The sequence below is a fragment of the Rhinolophus sinicus genome, linkage group LG16 (assembly GCF_036562045.2).
Source record: "Rhinolophus sinicus isolate RSC01 linkage group LG16, ASM3656204v1, whole genome shotgun sequence".
Taxonomy (NCBI): Eukaryota; Metazoa; Chordata; class Mammalia; order Chiroptera; family Rhinolophidae; genus Rhinolophus; species Rhinolophus sinicus.
The window spans coordinates 19,786,615-19,806,665 of NC_133765.1; the positions used below are offsets into that span (position 1 = coordinate 19,786,615).

The window sequence follows — 20,051 nt, forward strand, 5'->3', positions numbered from 1 at the left end:
CTCCTAAGTCTCATTCCATGTTTTGGTTCCAGTGGCTCCAGGTTTACAAAACTGTCCTTTTGGTATGTGCACAATAAATTTTTATTAATTACTACTTTAGTCATTCATTGGTTTTACTTTGGCTATTTCTGAACTTTGGATATTTCATGGTGCCCAACATGGAGCCCAAAGAAGACAAAGCCCTGCAACCCCTGGGCTGGTGAGCAAACCAGGTGCCAGCATCCACAGAGCCTTTTGTACTCACTGCTGTTGTGCTGACCTTGGAATTCTGGGCAGTCTCTCTTGAATCTGAGTTCTACTCTCTGCATTCTGAGCTCTCCAACTTTATCGTGCACACTTGGTTTCTGGTTCTGTTTTGTGTTTCTGGTATGAATTTGTTTGTTGCAGCTTCTTGGTGAGTTACCGATTCTATTCAAAAGAGGGGAAAAACACATGATTCCCAGTGTTTTGAACAGCTGTTAGAAAACAGGACCCCTAATAGTTAAGACATTCTGGAAATCCAAAGGCAAGATAAGATACACCTGGTGTTTGGACCAGGCTCTTGTGCCTTTTTGGAAAAATGGATGATCTTTTGGATAATTTAGAATTGTAATGGCCATTCTGAGGAAACTTTCTTTTAGATAAATCCACCTTAAGGGGCATCCTTGAAAAGAGGATCTCAAACCTCTTGGAGACAGTGGAAAGCATTCTTTGATTGGTATGCAAAAGCTTCTTAAAGGAAAAAAAAAAAGACTGCTAAACAGCTCTAAAAAGGATCTTTACAAACAAATAAAAAATCCTTAGTAAAAGACTTTGTCCATCGGAATAGGTTACTTAACTTAGTCCATCTGACAGAAACACAATTTAGATCCAACTATTCTTTTGAGTTTTGTATGTGATACATGGCTAAAATTTTAAAAAGATCTCTGTGTCTGTAGGCATATTTATGTATGTTTATAGATATGTGGTATTGTCATGCAGGGACTCTAGTCCTGCTCCCCACACAAGAACGCAGGATATGGTGAGGCCAAAAAGGAACACCCACGGAGCCATAGATAGGGGAGTCATACCATTATATTCTCACTGGCGGCGGGGCGAGACACCGGAAGTAGGATCAATACGATCCACAATCCGCCGACCACTTCTCTGCCACCCAACCCACCCCTTGCATAGCCACGGCAGTTATATCAGTGGCTAATGGCTCACTGGTAACAGCTGATGGCCAACTAGTCACAACTGATGGCCATCTACTACCCAAGCCAGCACCTTTCTACGTGAGGCCAAGAGCCTGGAAACTGTTCTCTGGGACTCTGTCCCCACAGGTATTTTTCTACCTCCGGATGGTATTACCAAAATTAATTTGTAAATTGCTCTATTCAATTGGCTTAACAACAAACAAAGCACTATATAAATTGAGTATACTCTCAGACGTACAGCAAGCTCATATGATCTGGGATAATCTTTGATAAATAAAAGCTAGTTTAAGTTTGTTGGTTTAATAAAAACAAGCGCGTCTTCAGAGTTGTCCATATTTAATGTAATGCAAACATATAACTTTTCTACCTGGTATTACAAATTTTTACTGATATTACTGATTTTACAAATTTTGCCAACAAGAAAAATAACTGGAGATGATGGTTACCTGTTAAATGTCTCACTTAGGAATGGTTGTGGAGAACACGTAATTTAAATTAGTGTAAATAAGATTTAAAAATTTTAATAAGTTAAACTGAATAATGGATATTCATTGAATATCTAAATCATTTCCAAATATCTATTTTTGGCTTTTAAATCTTTTTATAGACAGACAAAAGATATTTGGGTCTATTGATAAACATGTTTTATGACATATTAAAAGTTTTTACTATAATATATTTATAAATTTGCTAATCTACTACAAAATGCTAATATATGATTAGCATTTTACAGTTGCCTGCTTCCTAGTTTTTACTGGAAAGCCAAATTACAAATAATTTTGGGGCGGCCTGGTGGGTCAGTTGGTTGGAGCGCGAGCTCTCAACAAGGTTGTCGGTTCACATGGGATGGTGGGCTGTGACCCCTGCAACTGAAGACTGGGGACGGCGACTTGAGGCTGGTGGGCCCTGGAAAGGCACACTGTTCCCCAATATTCCCCAATAAAATAAAATAAAAATACAAATAATTTTCAAAGGTTAGAAGAAGAGCTGAGATTAGAGAAGAACATATGATTGTCTCCTACTCCGCTAGTTTTGGGGCTGGCAGACAAGGTGGGAAAACAAGATAATAAGTTAGAGACCTTAACATGCCATTTTGCAAAACTAGGAAGGCATATCATGCCACGGTTTAAGATCCAGGTGCTTAAGACAAAGCCTGATTAGGATGCTAAAAGGTTTGGAATCTCTGGGAAGGTAATGAAAATGAAGAGAAGGATATTGTGGTAACTGATGACGATGGGGATAAAGGAAAGTGACAATATATATGAAAAGTAGGATGCTTTTGGCAAAAGAAGGTATGAAGAATGGAGATGCATTTTTTTTTTTTTTTTTGGTAAAAGGAAAAAGAAAGAAATTTGTCCTAAAGTAAAATGATTGTTACCTTTTAAGTAATTTGTCTGGAGAACAACAATTTTGTGTCTTGTCAGGTAATTTCCTGTTTCGTATCAGGTTTTTGCTTACTTAAGAAGCCTGGGTTTTCTCTATTAAAAGAGTTGAGGTTTTTTTATTTTTTCAACGATGTAACTTTCTGTATTTGCCTGTGAAGTCTTTTCATCTTAAGCTGGGCTGGCCAGGCAGGCACACCTGTGAAGTCTTTGATTGTCACTTTGGTTAAATAGATAACTGAGTATTGTTTCACAGTGACCTATGATCCTATTTGACCAAGTGTCCAAATCTTTTGCTATTTTTGACAAACTTTCCCAAATCGAATTCAAATGACATGGAGAGCATTGCCAAATAAGAAGCAATCTAAAATAAGCTTTATTTATATTATGTCTCTATAGGTATATGTTATCCGTGTTCCAGAAATTATGTACAATTCCTGGAAATCTGACATGTCCTAATACAATGTTAATTTTGACAAGTAGAGTTTTCTGATAACTTGAAGATCATAAAACTGAACTGGGTAAGACTTTCCAGAACTAACGGAAAAACTGGATTCCAACAGAACAAGAATAACATGGGACTGAATGAACTGATGAGGATGATTATAATTTTTATGAATTGTGTTTAAAACATTGTTGGTTCTTTAATCTTTTGTGTTCCAGATATAAAGAAACCTTTCCTCCTAAGCTAACTATGATTTAGCAATCTGGTAATTTATACCTTTGTAAGCAGACTTAAAAGAATTACTTTTTCTCCCTACCTGATCCCTCCAGAATTTGGAAACTTGGTGAATATTCTTTATGGCAATATAGTTATTTGCGTAAGTTCAATAAGAATCTGTTCTTGTAATAGGACACAATTGGAAATATCGGTTATATTACCAGGACTGACTGGAACATCACATGCTTGCAGGGCCTGGCTGAAACCTCTCCCCATTCTAACTCTATCTCTGAGAACAGGGAGACCCATGGGCAGCAGATAAGAACTTGTCAAGGCTAGCTGAAACCAGTTGAATCCAAGATGACTGTCCAAATGACTTCCAAAGGATTTGAAGCTCATTATAATTTAACCTCCATGCTAAATAACACACCTACCAGTGCCATGATAGTTGACCATCACCATGACAACAGCCTGAAGAGAATGTAAATGAGCAAAAAGGGTGACCCCTGATCCTGAGAAAGCCCACCAACCCTTTTTGCCAGCAAACTGATGAATATTCCTCCTACATATTTATCTAAACCTCCCCTTCATTCCTACTGTCTTATTTAGGCCCCCTCTCAACTGCTAAGGGACAGGAAATTGATTTGAGAGCTGCGCTCCTGCTTCTCCATTTCTCTGGCCATAGAATAAAACCTTGCACTGTTAATGCTCATTTTCTGTCTCGTAATTGGCTTCGTGACACTGAACAGGAAAAGAACTCCACTTGGGGTCCTCGAAAAGAGGACTTTTGCCCCTTGGTAGCAATATTTGAGAGATATGTACATAGACTCAGATATGAACAGACAATTTTAAGAAACAAAGGTTGAATTTATGAAGCCAATGAAGCCCTTGGAAATACTGGCCTGGTATCTTGCTTACCAGGGTTACCAGGTGAGTAAAGAAGGTGACTTCTTGGTAGGCTCAGGTATGTCAGGACCGATTTTGGGGACCTTGAGAAGAATTCACCCAAATGTATATATATTGCAGGCACAGTTTGATGGCAAGTCCTTGGCTTGGCTTTCTTGCCTCCAGAGGGTTTTGAAAGTTCAAGCTGAGGTCAAGGTGTCAGCAGGGCCATGTACCCTATGAAAAGTTTGAGGAGAATCCTTTCTTGCCTCTTCTAGCTTCTGGTGCCCCAGGCATTACTTGGCTTATGACAGCTTATTCCAATCTCTGCCTCGATCCTCACATGACCTTCTTTTCTGTGTATATGTATATTTTACTAACCATGTATATATTTAAACATATCTATACATTTTCTTTATGTAATCATCTATATCTATGTTAAGCTGAACATGAGCTCAGACTGATGTATCCAACTCTAACTCATGACCACTTGGATCATTCCAGCCTCCTCCCCTTGCTTATCTGTAAATTCTCATTCTAACAGTGAAAAACCTGGCCCCCATTATCTGGCCTCCATTTACTCAATTGTCCCATTACAATATACATATATAGCTGTATCAGAATTCTTTACCCACATAGGAAACAATGTTATCAACTAGAGTACAGTGCTTCTGTGCAGTTCCTTTTGCCTTTAGTCTTATAGACCCCACTTATTCCAAAGATTTACTTAGATTAGCACCTCCATCTCCTTCAGTGAAGTTGTTTCATACATTCACACATGCATATAATTAAATTCTCTTATCACAGTCTGCATTCCTTTCTAGGATCTTCCAATCTCCTAAATGTTTTTTTAAAAATTTGTATACCTTAAGGTTCACTCTTTGTGCTGTACAGTTCTATGAGTTTTGAGAAATGCTGACATCACATATCCATCTCCAGGTGGGAGAGAAATTTTTGCCTTTGTGGACACCCTCTCCAAAAGTGCATGGCGTGAAGCTGCTGGTTTTCTGCAGCTCATCTCACTCAGCAAACCAGGAATGAAGGAGTGCTAGGGAAGCATTTTCTACTTACTTTTCATGTCCTGTCATTTGCTATGACCTCAGCGGTAGAGTACACAGCATTTGTCAAAGCAGCAGAGACAACCTGTCTGGGGAACTTTTATTCAGGTTGTTTTCTAATTTGGGATGGCAACAAGCTGTAGGAATAGCTCTGTCAAGGGTGGAGGAAAAGAAAGCCAGTTACTCTCTCTACTTTTGTAGCCATATTATTTCTGATGTGCTGAATAATATTAAGAGAATTAATACTTTGAAGTCAAACTATACCTATACCACTATTATAATATCATATAGAACTTTATTGCCTGAAAGTCCTTTGTACTTCACTACTAAAACTATACCACTATTATAATATCATTAAAACTATACCACATATAAATATCAACTTTATTGCCTGGAAATCCTTTGTGCTTCACTGTTCATCCCTCTCCCTGAATCCCTAGTCTAATGTGCTTTTTCCAACACCACTGAGCAATTAACTCAATTCTGACACTATTTACATGGAGGTAGCATCAGATCCCACAAGGTAAGAGATCTTAATCAGTCCTACAAGACTGCCCCCTGAAGATGCCAATCATAAGTTTAGGTTGTCACCTGTGCATCTAAACAAGCGGCTACAGATCAGAGGTTCCCATGACCCCATTCTCAGGTTCATTTGATTTGCTAGAACGTCTGACAGAACTCAGAGACATATTTTACCTACCAGTTCACTGGTTTATTATAAAAGGATATAACTAAGGAACAGTCAGATGGGAGAGATGCATAGGGCAAGGTATATGGGAAAGGGCCCAGAGCTTCTATGTCCCCTGGGTGCTCCAATCCTGCATTTCTACGTGTTCACCAACCTGGAAAGCTCTCCAAACCCTGTCCTTTTGGGGTTTTCTGGAAAATTCACTGCATAGGTATGACTGATTAAATCGTTGGCCATTGGTGATTGAACTAATTTTCCAGCCCCTCTCACCGCCCCAGAGGTAAGGCTGGGATGGGCTGAAAGTTTCAACCCTCTAATCACATCGTTGGTTCCCTTGACAACCAGCCCTCCATTCTTAGGTTACTTAAGGGCTTTCCAAAACTCACCTATTAACGTAAGACACGGTTTATCCTCTCCTCACTTGGGAAATTCCAAGGGTTTTAGCTCTATGCCAGAACAGGGATGAAGACCAAATATATAATTCTTATTATAAATCACAATATCACACCTGGCATCCACTGATTATTTTACTGTCTGTGTAGTTTTGTGTACTCCAGTTGGAATTGTGGGGGAGGAAGGAACGTTCCTCTACCATTCTAGTTTCTTTCGGCTGATCTAATACTTAAATATACATGAGACAGATTAGATTAATAAGAGAAAATAACCAAATTTAATTACATACATACATATGGGGACCCCACATACATGGGAGGTTCAGAGATAGGACGTTAAAATGAGTTATACTCGTATAATGCGTTCTGAGCTTAGGATGAGCTAATGCATCTTGGGGCATCAGTGGGGAGGTCATTCACAGGATGATAAAAAGAACAGAGGTTCAGTAATTATTATAGATATTTTCTCTGCCCTGTAGGACATAAAAAGTTATCTCTGGTAATAATTCTTATTATGGACAAGGCCCCAAGTTTAAATTCCTTAGGGGAGAGAGAACAATTTCTCGTGAGCCCGTAGGGTTTCCATTGTCTTCATCTCAAAATAATTCACATGCCAGTGTGACATATCTTGGCGAGACCTGTTCTGAACCCCTTCAGAATTATATGACATGTAACCTTTTCAAACTGGCTTCTTTCACTTTGCAATATGCATTTAAGAGTCTTCATGTCCTTTCATGGCTTGATAGCTCATTTCTTTATATAGCTGAACAATATATACTATACTTTCTTTAATAAGTTCAGCCAGTTTTCCTACATCAGGAAACAGATCATCTTTGTTCAGTAAAGTATCAGTTTGTATTTAGGGGTCAAGTTGAAATATATATACACATATATATACACACATACCTTTCTCTCTTTCTCTGTTTCTCTCTGTTTCTCTCTCTTATCCTCAATCCCTGTGAGTTATATTTGGTGTTTTTGGTTAAACTTTGTTTTTCTTAATAGTATACCTATTTTAAATTTCCATGTAATAAAACCTGCCAAATGAACATCAGAAGACAACAATGATGGCTAAATAGACAATAAATATGCACTCACAGATTTTTAAAATTCATTGAAAGGAACAAAGTTTAAAACCTGAATCCACTAGAAAAAAGTAATTGAGAGAGGCTGATCTCCAAGAAAATGTCCAATGAAAGTGACAAATTGCTTGTGTGTGGGGGGGAAGACATCCTGGGAAAACACACCTGCTATTCATTACAAACCCTAAAAAATTAATTACTCCTCCCTCAATTTTTTTTTTGTCCAATAGGGGTTGGGCATTGTTTCATACTTGTTTAAACAAAAATGCCTTACTAAGCTTTGAACATGTATATTCAAGCACCTCTGCTGAATGACCTGGCCCAATGGAATCTTTCATAATGTCTTGGACTTGCTTGAAATCAGGTTTGTGTCAGTGACGTAGAACTTAAAGGTGACCACTAGCAAAGATGACTTAGCAATCTGCTTTGTGAGCCAACTAGAGACATTCAGAATTTTGCCTTTTTTGGTAAACTGCCTGCTCGCCCCCACCCCACATTTATCTGTTTACTTTAATTTTTGTTCTGAGAGACTTGTGGAATGTGTCTGAGTGACATGACTCTCCCTTGTCACTAAATAGGCCATAAATTCAACTTTGTTTCAGACTATTTGGTGGTGTTTCTTATTGTTTAAATCACTATCGGTTGTCACAAATCATGTGAATTTTAGCTTGACCATGATTTTCCAGCACAGCTTATCTGCCCCTAGAGTTTCTCACCGCACTCTTTCCACTTGGTAGTCAAAGAGTCTTTTGTCTTCACTTTATCTTTAAGAACTTCCAGATTTTCATTTAGTCAATTTGTGCAATGACATCTATTTTATTCTGGACGTTTTTGTCCCAGAGACCTCTAATTTCCAATTCTAGTTTTAACAGATTGTATTTTAGGTCTGTTGCATAGCTATGAGGTTGGGAGTTTTTGAAATCTTCTCTTTAGTTCCAGTTTCTGGTTTCTCAAGTGTTTTCCCTGGACGCCTTCATCAGTTTGTTGGAGTACATCCTCAGGTAATTTTTTTTTCAGAGAAGGTACATAAGAGAAAGTTTCAGGGTCCCTGTGTGTCATCAGTATTTTCTTTTGCTCTCACATTTGCTTGACAGTTTGGCTGGATATGGACTTTTTATTCAGAATCATTTTCTCTATACAAATCTTTATGTAAAAAATAGAGAAATTTCATTATTTAACAACTGGCACCAAAAATTCATTTAAGGGAGGGGACTATAAGGGATGTGAAAAATATATTGGTAAGCTCTTACGGGTAGAAGATAAGGGTAGGAGTGTTTGGGAGAGACCAGGAGAAAAGGGAACCAGCTATACTGCTCCCTGAGACAAGGGCATGGAACTCATACTAGTGCCGAGAGCAGAGAACTGGAGGGGTGTCTAATGCCCTATGTGAGGTTAAATATGTTGCTGTTATGGTGCTTTGGAAAATATATGTCCACAAATTCTTTGATACTTCTCTCTTCAAGAGATAGAGCTTAATTCCCCGTCTCCTGAAGGTTGGCTAGACGTAGTGACCTGCTTCTAACGACTAGAATAAAGCAGAAGTAACGGTGTGTGACTTTGGAGACTAGTTCATAAAAAGGTACTGTGGCTTCTGTCTTGTCTTTAAGAGAATTGGCAGTTTTCACTTCCTCTTTTTTGGAATGCTTGCTCTGGGGAAGCCAGCTGATGTGTAGAAGCCTGACTATCATGAAACTGCCATACTGAGAGGAAGCCCAAGCTGGCCGTGTGGAAAAACAGCATCACAGAAAGATGCCCAGTTCTGCAACTCTTCCCATCCTAGGTACCAAACATTGGAAGTGAAGGAGCCGTCTTGGACATAACATAATGAAGAACTTCTCCGAAGACACATCATGGAGGAAAACAGGTCCTAGACAATATGGCCCGGGTTGAGCTGTCTGAGACATCTTCAGCCATCCGAGGCACTCCAGCCGATGTCCCAGATACCTGAGCACGGAGATGAGCCATCCATACTGAGCTCTGCCCAATTCCAACCCACAGAATCATGAGTATATAAAATGATAGTTGTTTTATGCTTCAAAGTTTTGGGGTAGTTTGTTATGTAACAATAAACAACTGGAATAAGCACACAGTCTATAAACGTTAAACTACTTCAGGCCTTCTTTTAAAATATCTTTACTAAACATTAATTTTTCATTGTAAAAGTAACACCTGATCGTTGTATCACATTCAAATATATAAGTGTTGTTCAGCAATGTGACCTTGTTATCTCCATAGCTCCAGTACCTAGCATAGGGCCTGGATTTCTAGAAGCTTGATAACGCTTGCTGAATGAATGATTCCTGTCTTAATTTTCCCATCTCCTTCTTTTCTACCGTGTTTCCCTGAAAATAAGACCTAACTGGAAAATAAGCCCTAGCATGATTTTTCAGGATGACATCCCCTGAACATAAGCCCCAATGCGTCTTTTGGAGCAAAAATTAATATAAGACTTGGTCTTATTTTCGGGGAAATACGGTACCTTCCCACTTACATTAAAAGGAGGTCAAACCCTACAAGTTCTGGAATGGGGCTCAGGAGTTGAATTTCAGCTGCTCTAGGGGCCAGGGGAGAATCAGGCCTCATGGGTGGTGGTGGGTTGGTCAGGTCTCAGGCAGAGGGGTACTGGCTTCCTCCTATTTCAAGGCCCTCTGAACACCCCTCTTGATTAGGGGGGAGGCTGTGGTTTTCAGGAACTGAACTCTGACAATAATTCCAAGGGTAACAGCTTTGGGGATATAGCAGCTCAACTATAATGTTTTGAGGAGTTTGGAGGGGGAGAAATTTCTGGGTGACGACAAACTATCTGGCTTTGGGTATGTCTTCCCTTCTCTGGCCTTAGTTTCCTCGTTATGAGTCTCCTTTGCCATAGCCTATCCTGGGAAAAATCTGAAGTCATTAAAAATGGGGTCTGGCAACATCCCCAAATGCCAGGAAGAAATTCACCACTCTGATGCTTCAAATACTTTAGAAAATATGGGCTGACATGTGGAGAGGGCAAGTTACAAAACAGTCCGTACAGAGCGTTCTCTGTTTGTAATTTTATCTAGCCTCTCTGCACAGAACCAAGTTGGGGAAGGCTGTTTGCCAATGTGTTATCTGTGGTTATTTGAGGGGGTGGGAGGAGATTATTCCTGGTAACTTTAATTTTCTTTTTGGTGTGCCTCCAAATTTTCTACAATGACCATCTATTACTTTTCATAATTAAGAAATTAAAAAAAATTTAAAGCAGGCAGTTTGGCACAAGCCCTTTATCATGCTCGGTTAAGTACACAACTTGCTTCTAGATAGAAATAAAAAAGAGGGGAATCATCCATGCAGCCTTGTAAGTGGAGCTTGTGGGGTTTTCTAATGTATTAGTTTTCCATTGTCGTGTAACCAATGACCACTGACTTGTTGGCTTAGAGCAGCACATATTTATTATCTCAGCTTCTGTGGGTTGAGAGTCCAGGCATGGCTTAGCTGTGTCCTCTTTGCAGAGACTCACAAGACTACAGTCAAGATGTTGGCCAGGCTACATTCTCATCTGGAGTCATGCATGGGGAAGAACCTGTTTTTAAGGTCATTTGGGTTGTTGGCAGAATTCAGTTCCTTGTGGCTATAGGACTGAAGGCCCCAGCTTCTTGCTGACCTTTGGTTGGGGGCCACTCTCAGCTCCTAGAGGCTGCCCACCATTTCTTGCCATGTGGACTTTCCCAACATGGCCACTTATTTCAGCAAACCAGCAAGGAGAACCTCTAGAGCAATTTTTGAGAGGAAGATGGAGTTTTATGTAATGTGACAGAGTGACATCCCATCACCTTTGCTGGATGCTATTGGTTAAAAGCAAATCACATGTACCACTCAGGAGGAAGTCCAACTCAAGAAGAAAGGATTATGGATCAATGTTTTTGTCTACCCCCACCCTGCCCCCCCGAATTCACGTTGAAGCCCTGACCTCTAATGTGGCTGTAGTTGGAGATGGGACCTCTAAGGAAGTAATTACCGTTAAATGAGGTCAAGAAGGTGGGGCCCTGATCTGATTGGAGTAGTGCCCTTATAAGAAGAGAAACCGGAGAGCTCTCTCTCTCCCCTCATACATGCACTGAGGAACGGCCATGTGAGGACAGAGCAAGAAGGTAGCCATCTGCAAGCCAGGAAAAGAGCCATTTTTAGAAACCAATCAACTGGTCACCCTGATCTTGGACTTCCAGCTCTAGAACTGTGAGAGAATAAATTGCTGTTGTGTGAGCCATCCAGTCTGTGGTATTCTGTTATGGCAGGCCGAGCTAAGACAGGTGTGAATGCCAGGAGGCACTGACCATGGTGGGGGCCCCTTAGAGTCTATCTGCCACTCTTAATATTGTGAGGTTGGCTGGAATTCCAAATAGAAATTCCACATAGAAATTCCAGAAGCTTCTAGGTAACGTAGAATATTAACAAATACAGATTCTCTCCAGAGATTTTCATTCTATCAGACAGTCTGGGACCTGGGAAGTTTCAATGAGCTCTCCCGAGGTGATTCTGTTACCAAGGAGCAAATATCCTCTTTTCGAGGACCCCAAGTGGGGTTCTTTTCCTGTTTGGTGTCACAAAGCCAAGTATGAGACAGAAAATGATCACTAACAGTGCAAACTTTTATTCTATGGTCAGATAATGGAGACGCAGGAGCGCAGCTCTCAAATCAACTTCTTGTCCCTTAGCAGTTGAGAGGGGGCCTAAATAGGACAGTAGGAATGAAGGGGAGGTTTAAGTAAATAGGAGGAATACTCATGAGTTTTTTGGCAACAAGGGTGGTGGGCTTTCTCGGGATCAGGATTCTGCCCTCTGTTTGTTGATTTGTGTTCTCTTCAGGCCATTGTTACGGTGATTGTCAATTGTCATGGTGCTAGTAGGTGTGTTACTCAGCATGGAGGTTATAATAAGCTTTAAATCTTTTGGAGGTCATTTAGAAAGTCATCTTAGTTTTGACTGGCTTCAGCTAGTCTTGACAATTTCTTAACTGCTGACCACGGGCCTCCCTGTTCTCAGAGATAGAGTTAGCACTGGGGAGAGGCTCAATCAGGCCTCTTAGACCTTCAGGCAGGCCCTGCAGTCCTGTCATGGGGTAACAATTCCAATGCTGGAGCAGGTGGCCCATGTTTGAGATTTTAAAATCTGACAACTTCAAATTCCAGCCACTTCCTAGCTGCAGGATCTTAGATCAGTGATTCCTCCTTCCAGCCAAAGTTTCTTCATCTGATGTAGCCTGGCAAGTCATTAAAAAATAAAAAATAAAAAAACACCCGCTGGTGTTAGTAGCTCCTCTCTCCAGCCAAGTTGCAGCAAAAGGAGGCTGGAACACCTGCCTCATATCCCTACCTCCATGCCCTTACTGTTTGGTGTTTCAAGGTCATGGAAAAGTTTGAAATCAGAAAGGTGTTTGGGGGATGTTGAAACATGGAGGTGACCTGGGTTTTGCTGAAATATACCACTGACGGCTAGAGAAAGCGAGGGTCCAGGTGTAGATCTGAGATCAGGTCAGATTTGAAGAAAGAGCCAGTGTCCCTGGACACCAGAAGGAAAAGCAGTTGGTCATAGTGTCCACAGCCGGGTCAGCCTCCATGTGGTGATGGCCGTGGAGGTGCCTCAGTTTTCTGGCATCACAAAGAGTGCATGGCTGGGTAGGCGGGAGGCTGTGTTGGAGCAAGTTGACTCAGGGAAGTGTTAAATAACCTATAAAGTATGGGATACTTCTTGTGTTAAGGCTATGGAATAAAATTCACACCTGAAACATGTCAAATGATGCATATAAATCGCAGAGCACAGTGTTTGGCACATACTAAGTGTTTGCTATACCAAAGTTATTTTTCTATTATATCAAAATCTCCTAGTTTGAGTACCTATAATGCCTTTGTTCTTATTTACCCACCATCATGAATCCCATTGTTTTTCAGGCTGAAAGAGATCCATGGTTTGGATATGGGGTTTTGGTGAGAAACCTGGGTAGACCACCACCTACAAGCTGAGGCACCCTGGTTTTCCTCCTCTATAATAACTGGAGTATTAACTGACTTAATAAAGGCAGAGAGCTTAGCTCCATTCCTAGCCCTAGTAAGTGATAGTTATTACGTGTTATAACGATGCTGAATGCTGGCAAGGACTGGGAGACTGGGTGGCATGGACGTTTTAGATTGTTAATTAAAGGGCATTTGAGTGAAATACACCACCAGGCCCAGATTCTTGGGTATGAGACCTGTGCAGTCACAAAGAGCCCCATACTTAGAAGGGTCATGTGATCAGAAGATGTGTTGTCGCCATCTTGAAATTCTCAAGTTTTGAACAAGGTCCCCTGAATTTTCATTTTGCAATGGACTCCACAAATTATATAACTGGCCTTGTACCATATTTCCCCGAAAGTAAGACTGGGTCTTATATTAATTTTTGCTCCAAAAGACGCCTTAGGGAGTATTTTCAGGGAATCTTATTTTTTCATGTACAACAATCTACATTTATTCAAATACAGTCATGTCATCTTCTGGAACATTGTCATAACGTACTAAATGTGTTCGTCTGGCTGATGATCTTAACTGGGGCTTATTTTTGGGGTGGGTCTTATTTTCGGGGAAACACGGTAATACCACATCTTGACTGTTCTCAGTAGCAATCTACATCCAAGTATCCAAATTTCTTTTAGCTCTTTATCTTGTATGAGTCTTGATGTATCTTGAGTGCCTTCCTCCATGTGAAATTTCACATGGCAGAGGTAGGAGGTGAATACTATAGGATTAGAAAAAGGAAGACCCAGAATTGGAGAGAGTATATGATGATCCCCTCCATATAGACCTAGTACCCACAGGTGTGTAAAAGGAAGTGGATTCCTGTAAGGCCTATATGTGAGGCACATGAAAGCTTGACTCAAGATTTCTTAGTGGAGAAAGACCAGGGAATGAGAAGTAAGGAAGGAGGAGAACAAGCAGGTTCTGCCTCTTGGGCTGTTAGGTCCAAGGACAAGTACAGAAAGTGAAGCCAAGAATATCCAATTATCATAAAACAGGTCCACAAAGGCAAGGTCAGGCTCTGGGAGACAGAAAGCTATTAAAGTAGGGCTCATTGCCTTAAAAAAGGAAAACTGGGAGAGGTATCCAGGCAAAGAGCCATAAACACAGCCTGAGCCCTTGTTCCCTTTTTGGGTGCCCCAGGCATGGGGAAACAGCAATCCAATTGGCGAGGTGCTAAGAACAACTTTGTATCAATTTGCTTTTCCACCAATGCCAAGGAAGCCTGCTATTATAGGCTTGAAGTTTCTTGAAACTTCCACATTCACTTTTGATTGCTGCAAGTTTTCCATCCTTTGAGATTGAAACATCTCAAAGTGATGGTGGTCGTGGGTGGGGGTGGGGGGGGGAGGGGGAGCTTGCTTTGGGCCAGGAAGTGATGGCAAGAACTCAGTTCCTCTGTAGGACCCTGGAGGAGGTCTGATTCTTCTCCTGCCACAGGCTGCCTTTCATGGAGATCTCAGCTAGGCCCTGCCTCTGGGGCCAGCTTCCTGGACTGTCCCAGCTCAGCAGTGGTGGCAACAGGTGTGTGTGTGTGTGTGTGTGTGTGTGTGTGTGTGTGTGTGTAGCCCTGGATTCTTGATTTCATGCTTGCTTTATCATATACTCTCCAAAATTTGTGGTGTAACTTCAATTACATTGGGAAACGAATATTGTAAATTATACACAGAATATACTACAGTATAATTGTGCTGGCCTCAAGAGAACCAAAGGGTTTATTTTAAAATGTTATAGTAATTCATAGTGCACTACAAGCCATATGTTCTGAAGATGGGACATAAGTTGAATGCCATTTTGAGGGCTGTTGCTATTGTCTTTTAAGCATGTCAGCCAATCTCTGTGACCAGAATGAAGTCTAGGCTCACTGGTCCTCCTTGTTCTCCCCACTCCCTGTGCCACGTCCTATTCTCCTCTCAACTCTGAAGGCTTTGAAACCTTGATCGGTGTATGTCTTCTTGAGTCCTGAGCCACCTAAAACAGCGTCTGTACTTGAATGCTTTCTCTGGGCAAACTATCTTCTTCTCAACTCCAAAGAGTCCCAGGCATCTTCTGAACTTGAGAAATCAGAGGTCCTGTCCACAGAGACCGGTTATTGAGTCTTTCAAGTGTGACTGGTATGTTTGTGTTCCATTGCTGTTGCCTCTGGAGATAAGGATGAGCCCAGGGCTCCACAAGGCCCTCGGTGCTTGCCACCTGATGAAATCTTGTCTTCAGCCAATTTCCCTGACTTAACGACTGGGTCTGATTTCACTACTTTCCGTAAGTCTTGAAGGCCAGACAGTTCCAGGATGGCAACCTGGGATAAAGTCATAAGGTCTTCTGGGAAATTCAAAATTATATGAACAACAAAAAAATCTCTTGTTTTTGTTGATATGAAGGGCCAAGATTTTTAGCTCTGACTTGAACCAGTGGTTTTTAAAACAAGAAGCATTTGGGCATGCTGGGCCTCGATCCGAAGCAGTGATGAGGTGAGCCGTACATCTGTCTAGAGCGTGCCCAGTCTCCTAGACTGGCTGCCTGCTCTGATCCAGATGAGGAAGGACATATTTCTATCAACAGGAATTGGATCTCCTTAACCCAGGCCTCTTAACACATTTGCTAATAGGCCAACTGGCATGGGTGGTGCCCAAGGACCTCAGCCCACAAGAGAAATAGAATGTGACGTTTTGCTGCCCCCAGCACTTCTGATGGTGATGGGGCAAAAATTGGTATTCCTTATAAAAGAGCTAGTGTGTCCTGACACTGGCAAGTTGAGGTTAAAAAGATGGCTGGCTGGTTGGCTGAGCTGAGCGGCTTTCAGGGTATTGTTACTGCAATAACATTATTACTAACAACTGCCATTTACTGATGGCTTTACTAGGTGCCATGCGGTGTTCAGCACTGTGTGTCCATCATCTCTTCTAATCCTCACAATCTTTGAGGCAGGGACTTGCTACTTCTCTTTTTAGGAATAAAGAAACAGGCTCAGATGGGTTAAGTAATTGCCAGCATCCCAGCGTTGCCAGTGCAGAAACTTCTGTGGCTCAGTCTATTGGAGTTAACAGGGTCTAAGTTTCTATCTCTTACAAAATAACCTCACAGTATTTCCTAAACACTAATGATGTATCAGGTGCTGGTAATAAGTTGAAATGGGATGGTTTACTCAGGACACTGTCCATTTCATGGAAAGAGAAGACAACTCGAGATGAATAGGTAAAAATTGGATATACTGGCTTGCAAAAAATGTTCAGGTTTAGTTTAACTTCAGGCACGTCTGGATCCAGGGGACATCTTTAGGATTCTCTTTCTTAGTCCCGTGTAGGTTCCATTCTCAGACAGGCAATTTTGTCGTGGTGAGATGGTTGCCAGACTTGCAACCTTACAGTTTTAAAGAAACTAGATTAAAAGAAAAAAGGAAATGTCTTTCTCAGTTGTTTAAACACTCCCAGCCCTCCAAACCTCCCAGAATTAGTTGGTTGTGTAAGGTTGGTTGGTTTAGATCATATATTCATCATTCCTTATCCAAATACCCTGACCAAGGGGCTGCAGGGCTCTGGTAGGTCAGTCTGGGCTATTTGCTCACCCTGGAGACAGGGGTAGCTATCATATGGACAAAAAGTGGATGGCTGGAACCCCAAAGGGCAACTGATGTGCAGTTATCAAAAGAAGTGGGGATGGATATTGGGAGGACAAAAGCAACAGATGTCTATAGCAGTGGGCATTCTAGGAGCACCTAGCTAATAAAGCAAAATGCCAACTTATTAATTTATGATAGGAGATATACACCTGGCTCATGACCCAACCAGTCCACCTAGGGCACTGCGCTCTAGGCAGTGAGTCCAGCTAGGTGCAGGCGGCTTCAGTAGTATAAAATTAGAACAAGTGGAATTAGATGTTTCTCAGAAACATTTCCATCAAACTATTTGTGGACAATTTAGGTTCGTTTGTGAGGGAGAGAAAACTTCATATGCCAATTAGTTAAAGAGGATAGACATTTATCTTGTAAATGAAGTCCGGAGGTAAATGCTTCAGGCATGGTATGGTGATTCCACATGCATCATGAACCTCGGCTGCTTCTCATTGTTGCTCCATCACCATTCACACACAGCTCCTTTTTCTTCATGGTCCAAGGGATATGCTCAAGTTCCAGCTATCAAGCCCACGTTCTAGCCAGCAGAATGGAAGGAGATGGGGACACATTTTTTTTAAGGACAAGTCCCACAAGTTGCTCATGCCCCACTGGCTAAAATTTAGTCACTGGGTTATACTTACCTGTAAGGGAGGTTGGGAAATGTGGCATTTATTCTGGGAAAAACATACAGGGAGACAACCAGTCCTGTCAGAATGTGGCACCCGAATAGACAGCCCTTTCTCTGCTGTAGAGTGGCCTATCTAAGGTTTGAGGACCAGTCATCTGGAAACCAAGCACCTTCAAAAGACAACCCTAAATATGTAACTGTCTTTGTTACCTTCTTTTTTGATCATCACTCTTCTATTAGTGCATTCTAATTTGAAAATGTCCAGTTACAATTTTTTTTTTAAATTTTATTGGGGAAGGGGAACAGGACTTTATTGGGGAAGAGTGTGTACTTCCAGGACTTTTTCCAAGTCAAATTGTTGTCCTTTCAATCTTAGTTGTGGAGGGTGCTGTTCAGCTTCAAGTTGTTGTCCTTTCAGTCTTAGTTGTGGAGAGCACAGCTCAGCTCTAGGTCGTTGCCATTGTTAGTTACAGGGGGCGCAGCCCACCATCCCTTGCAGCTCCCGACAAGCTTGTGGTTGAGAGGACGCATTCCAACCAAATGAGCCATCCGGGAGCTCAGCGGCAGCTCAGCTCAAGGTGCCGTGTTCAATCTTAGTTGCAGGGGGTGGAGCCCACCATCCCTTGCTGGAGTCGAGGAGTCGAACGGGCAACCTTGTGGTTGAGATCCCACTGGCCCATGTAGGAATCCAACCAGCAGCCTTTGGCGTTAGGAGCATGGAGCTCCAACTGCCTGAGCCACCGGCCCGGCCCCCTGTCCAGTTACAATTTAATAGCTTCTTAAAAAAATATTTTTCTTAGAAATAAGTAACCTTTCTCTTTAAAAAAAAGGCATATGCTTCCCATAAGTAGTCAGACAATGCCAATATGCATAAAGTACTAAGTTTCTCCAAACTCCTCAATTGAAACTGTAATAGCCTGCTGTGAATCCTACATTTCAACACATTTGTAGGTTTTGTTTGTTTTCACACAAATGTGTTCTCAAGATGAACATTACTTTGTACTTTCTCTTTTTGCTTAAATACATCATGGATGTGCTACAAGTTAAAAGCTAGAGCTCTGACTCATTCTTTTAAACAGTTGTATAAGACTCCAGCTGTTCTGTAACTGATTCAACCATTCTCCTTTGATGGACTCAAGTCATTTCCATTTTTCTGCTACCACAGGCCATGCTGCAGTAAATTTGTTGTACTGAGGTCCTTATATCTCAGTATTTTTAGTTCTTTGAGAGAGTCTCTGATGTAGGACTACTGGGTTAAAAGGTGCATTTAAAATTTTTAATTGATTGTGCCAGATTACTTTAGAAAAAGATTGGAACAATCCACATTCCTACCAACAAATACAAAAGTTTTCATTTACCCTAAAACTTGCCAGCATTGGAGGTCATTGCTTTTAAATTTAGCGATCTGATTGATAGATGACCAATGGCACTTTGTTGCTTTGATTTACATATTACTTGACCTTCTTTCATATGCTTATTGAAATGCAGAAGAACATAACGGGTCTTTGGACTCTAGAGTCAGACTACCTGAGTTTGATTCATAGCTCAAGGTGTGTGACCACCTATTGTATGACTTGGGCAAGTTACTTTATTTCTCTGAGCCTGTTTTCTTGGATGTAATAGGGATATTACTTTTCTCATAGGGTAAATTGTGAGGATTAAATGAAATAAAGTTCCTGAGACAACAATAAATAAATGGTTAGTTATCTTTTAGATTTAGTTAGTATTATCTTTTAGATTTCTTCTGAGTTACCTACTGGGTTTTCTCTACTGAGGTGATTGTTTTGTAGTGATCAATTTGTAGGGACTCTTTGTATATTAGGGATATTAATCCTCAATCTGTCATTTATGTTAGAAATAATTTCTCTAGCCTATCACATATCATCTCTGTTTTCCCCCAAATTTGTTAATATAGTCAAATATGTTTATATTCCTTTAGGGCTTGTAGGGTGCCTGTTTTACTTATGATCTCCAATCATACAATTATAAAAAGTCTCCTAAAAATTCTTCCAATATTTAACATTTAAATTTGCTGCATTCCTTCTGGTATTTTTTGTGTATGTTGTGAGGTAGGGATTTGGTTGCTCTCTAGGCACCCTACTGAAGCTTTATTTATGTAGCAGTTACACATATCAGATTTAATTTAGAAACTTAATGGAAAGAGAAATTTGTAATACAATAAGTTATAGTGTTAATTGGGTAGTTCTGAACATCAATAGGTTTTGATTTTTTTCTTTTAGTGGAAACTTCCCCTTCTTTTAAAAAATGGGGAATCTTTTTTCCAAATGAAATCTTATAGTAAACTTCAATATGCAAAACTGAGCTGTTATGTTTGAAGTGGTGAAAGATGAGGCTTGAGGAGTAAGAAATGAAGAACCTTGTAAACAAGGATAAAGTTTCAGAATAAAAGTTTAGATTTTATTCTGAAATGGGGGAACTATTAAAGGGTTTTAGGCATGACAGTGACACAATTAGA

At 40.8% G+C, this 20,051-nt stretch overlaps 1 long non-coding RNA gene across 1 annotated transcript in view; it reads right to left on the reverse strand.

The window, feature by feature from the left end:
* Positions 1–5,103, reverse strand: part of LOC141569163 (uncharacterized) — a 28,521-nt gene extending 23,418 nt beyond the window's left edge. Inside the window, exon 1 of the long non-coding RNA XR_012492607.1 lies at positions 4,970–5,103. This is a non-coding gene — a long non-coding RNA (uncharacterized LOC141569163). The remainder of the gene's footprint in view (positions 1–4,969) is intronic.
* Positions 5,104–20,051: the final 14,948 nt, after the last annotated feature.